General features: G+C 36.7%; 1 long non-coding RNA gene across 1 annotated transcript in view; it reads right to left on the minus strand.

Annotated features, from left to right (window-relative positions):
* LOC107592421 (uncharacterized) overlaps nt 1-3,451 on the minus strand; it is a 7,090-nt gene extending 3,639 nt beyond the window's left edge. Inside the window, exons 1-2 of the long non-coding RNA XR_001609978.1 lie at nt 3,367-3,451; nt 1,990-2,083 (exon numbers count right to left, since the gene is read on the minus strand). This is a non-coding gene — a long non-coding RNA (uncharacterized lncRNA). The remainder of the gene's footprint in view (nt 1-1,989; nt 2,084-3,366) is intronic.
* Nucleotides 3,452-4,676: the final 1,225 nt, after the last annotated feature.

Below are 4,676 nucleotides of genomic sequence, written 5' to 3' on the forward strand. Positions count from 1 at the left end.
ACCCATTCACTGCAGAGGATCCATTGGTGAGCAAGTGATGTAATGCTACATTTCTCCAAATCTCTTCTGATGAAGAAACAAATTAATCTACATCTTGGATAGCCTGAGGGATAATAAAGTTTCATCAAATGTTCATGTTTTAGTGAACTATTCCTTTAACACATTGTACTATGTTTAAACACATCCTGCACATTTTCAATCGAAATTCCATCTAGGCCTGGCCGGGCCGTGCAGAGACCTTTGGAGGGGCAGTTGCATACACTGCTTAAAACTATAATAGTTCAGAATGTGTAGTTTTACTAGTTTACTAGCTAATAAAAAAAACTTGTAATCGTTCAAAAATGTGTTCAATAATTCAATGTTGTATATAAAAAAAGTTATTTATATTTTAACATATTATGCATTTATATTATTTTACCAACAAATATAAATGAACATAATATATATTTTTTTAATGTAGTGACACAATTTTGCGTAGTGATGACGTAATGACGTCATCACGCAATGACATCACAACGTCATTTAGCAACTTGTAGCAACAAATCGAACTTCCTTCAGCAACTTCCCCTGAAAATGATTTGGCAACACTGCATAGAAGGAATGACTTATGACCTGCAGGAAACCCTAATCAGGGACGACTGCACAAAACGTGCACTGTAAACTAATAAAAACATTATAAACTGTTAGGAAATGATAAACAAATGTAGTTTGTACAACACTGTAAATATATTTACCTTTTTAAAAAAATATATATATCCCATTAAACCTGCTGAGATACAAGGAGCGTGAACTGAAATTCTCAGTTCCACTTGGTTCCACGCGCATGTCCGGGAAACTCATGAATATTCATGTATGATGAAACCACTGAAACCAAAAATCTCGGAAACCGAAAATGTCGTAACACCGGCAGCTGCGGACTTTATGAAGGCATCCTTCTATGCAGTGTTGCCAAATAATTTTCAGGGGAAGTTGCTGAAGGAAGTTCGATTTGTTGCTAAAAGTTGCTAAATGACGTTGTGATGTCATTGCGCGATGACGTCATTACGTAATCACGACGCAAAATTGTCACTACATCAAATCTCAGCAAAAATATATTTTATATGTTAATGCAGATTTGCTCGTAAAATAATATAAATGCATAATATAATGTTAAAATATAAATAACTTTTTGTATACAACATCGAACGATTTAATTTTTGAACGATTACAAGTTTTTTTTATTAGTAAACTAGTAAAACTACACATTCTGAACAGTTATAGTTTTAAGCAGTGTATTAGTAGTCAGTATGCTATAAATCACAGGTTTTTACCTGCATTTTAAATTACGCATTGTATTTTGTGTTTTCGGGTTACAGGGTTACAACGGATCATTGATAATGTATAACGGATAATGTCCTGGAAAATTACTAGTACCTTTGCCATTTTTCTAGATATTTTTCTTACAGTGTACTAACTGATCAACAATCACAGGTACAAGCTACTAACAAGGTGTATCATAAATGAACAATTGTATTATTTATTTAAACAATAAATTATTATTGTTATTATCAAATTGAACAACTGCAAATAGCAATAAATTAATTCATGTGATGTATGTACTTGTGACGTGACATGTGGCCAAGTATGGTGACCCATACTGTAGTCTGAAAAGTTGCTAAATTTAGCAACAAAATTGCTAAGTTGGCAACACTGCCTGGTAGTGCCCTACATTAAAGGTGTCTGAGGGATAATCCCTGATGAGATCGTCAGGTGAAAGGTCATCATCATGTGGATAATTTTATTTATGACTAAATTATTATTCATTAATTTCACTAATAGTTAGATTGGGCAGACCTTCACAAAATGGCGTTTAATTACAAAAAAATCAAGGGGAAAAGGGGCAGGTGCTCAAGCACCCATCGCAACCCCCTCTGCACGTGCCTGAGGCCTGGTGAATACCCTGAGGATCCTTTTAAACTGAAGTGAAGAAAAGCAAACACACGCACTTACCAGGCCAGTTATTCCAGCTAAGGAGGCGAGGAGATATCCTCTGTCCTTCAGCTCTGGTAATTAGGATGCAGCGCTCCGTCTGGATGGCCGTGTACTGAAAACAAAAGCAACGTAAGCACCCTACATAACAATCTCCAACCTGTCCTGCCCTCAGTAGAGGGGTGAATAATTGAGTTTTATACAAAGAACACTCCGTATGTAACACACTTATTCCAGGAACATGATTCTTTTTGACACTTGAGGTCTTAGACTGTATACATTATTATTATTATAGGACACTCGCATGTCCTATTGGACACTCTGCATGGTAAAAGCTTTATCCACGTTCACATCACCACTCATCCCATATGAATGAGGCTGAGAATATGAGGATCTGCTCACAGCTACAAATACTGTATACTGCTAACATGTTTCAGGCAATTCATTATTAAACAGAACATCTCTTGTGTTGCATTCCCAAATATTTGTTGCATACAGAAAGACCTTCTGAAGGAGATCTATAAGCATCCAGATTTCCTCCCAACAAGGAGATCTTGAATTGAAATGCACTTGACAATCTCATGTTGATTCTTGCTCACAGATGCTGGACTGTTTTGATATAGTCCAACAAGTAAAGAATTGGAATGAATCGGAATATATGCAGCTAACCTATGAAGCCATATACTGTGTTCACATATTATTTTCTTTCACATTTAAAAATACTGCTTGAACAACGATTCGCCTTTATATAGTTTGAAAGTTGTAGAACAAAGCAGAACTAACTAACTAATCTTTGGTTGAAAGGGTTTTTGTGTCGGTCTGTATCAGGGGTAGGCAAGTTCGGTCCTAGAGAGCCGCAGTCCTGCAGAGTTCAGCTCCAACCCTGAAAACAAAACTCACCTGCCTATAGCCTTAGTAATCCTGAAGACATTGATTAGCTTGTTCAGGTGTGTTTGATTAGGGTTGGAGCTGAACTCTGCAGGACTGCGGCTCTCTAGGACCAAACTTGCCTACCCCTGGTCTGTATGAATGGCTGCAGCTGATTATGGTGTTCTTTAAATCAGTGGTTCCCAACCCTGGTCCTGGAGGCACCCCAACACTGCATGTTTTGCATGTCTCCTTAATCAAACACACCTGATTCAGATCATCAGCTCATTAGTAGAGACTCCAAGACCTGAAATTGGTGTGTCAGAGAAAGAAGACATGCAAAATGTGCAGTATTGGGGTGCCTCCAGGACCAGAGTTGGGAACCACTGCTTTAAATGGCCTGATCAGCCTTTTTAAAGGCCACGTCCCTTTAATAGACTGGCCTCTACCCAAACGTTGTAATTTCAGTCTGGAGTAAATCTGCATAGTCATTCATACATGTATGAGACGTTTTTATCCAAAGATACTTACAGTACATTCAAAGTATCAGCGGTGTTTCGTCCGTAAACGTTTTTAAATGAATCCTTAAGTAAACAAATCTCGATTGTTCATTAAAGCCTTCAAAGACTCACTACTAGGGCTCGACACATGGCTTTGTGAACAGACATTTAATTGGATGAACCTGCTGAACGGTTACGCCCCTTAACTGAACGTTTTGAATCTGATGTTGTTCGTGAACAGAGCATGAATGAACTGCGAAATTAAAATTAATAAAACTTGTTCGGTTTTAACGAATCGGTTGTGAATGAGTTAATTATACAAAAACACACTATTTTACACGTATCCCCGCCAACTGCCATGACGATGTAGGCCTACCTGAAGAAAGAATAACTGAATCACTCACTGAATATGAAGAACTCTTTTTAGTAAACAGATTCAAAAGATTTGAATTACTGGAAAGAATCAAAATAACTAACACAGTGCAAAAAATAAAAGTAAAACGTCAATACCTACGTAAAATATCTACATAAAATATTGTTGTGAATATTGTTAGGGTGCTATAGGTCATTCTGGGTGGTTGGTAAGGCATTGGCCAAAATAAGTCAAAGTAAGAGCACTGGTCTCTAAAAATACTGTAGCTTTGGCTATTACTTTAGTCCTTCGATCAAAGTTTATAGGATTAATTCAAAGTGATTTCAGTCCAATTGGTTAAAAAATGCTTGATATACATGATTTGTGGCATCATTAAACTACACAAGACTTAAATGGCCAAAGTGTACTTTTTTGGGTTTAGGGGTTTGTTCAAATACCAAGTATTTAAGTATAAGTATTAGTATTTTGAGCAGTTTATCAATCAAAGCAAGCTATCCATCCTCATCATGTGTGCTAAATAATGTTGTTTTTATATATATATGAATTATCTGCATTATTCTATTAATAACATATCCCACTGACATAATCTCAATGCATTTTTACAAAATGCTTCACATTCTAGACCACAGTGTGTAAAACAAATACCAAGGCCCATGTTGCATCTGTCAATCACAGCAGAGCCCCTCTCTCTCTCTCTGTTGAAGCAGACAGCATAGTCAGCAGGACAAACTGTACTTCTCTCACATAACAGTAAAGAAGCCAAAGACAACTGGATTGTGGAAATGATTAGCTGATGGCTGGAATAATCAATACTATGGCATCTTTATGTAACAGTTTGACATTTTCATTTTAATCTTCTCTACAAAAGCAAGAGTGAATGGCAGCTCATAGCTGACAGTATGCAGTGCTTTTCATACAATATCACGTAATGGAATCACAAGTGTGCAACCTAACAAATCTCACAGAAA

The sequence above is a fragment of the Sinocyclocheilus grahami genome, unplaced genomic scaffold, assembly GCF_001515645.1.
Source record: "Sinocyclocheilus grahami isolate Dianchi unplaced genomic scaffold, SAMN03320097.WGS_v1.1 scaffold153.1, whole genome shotgun sequence".
NCBI lineage: Eukaryota > Metazoa > Chordata > Actinopteri > Cypriniformes > Cyprinidae > Sinocyclocheilus > Sinocyclocheilus grahami.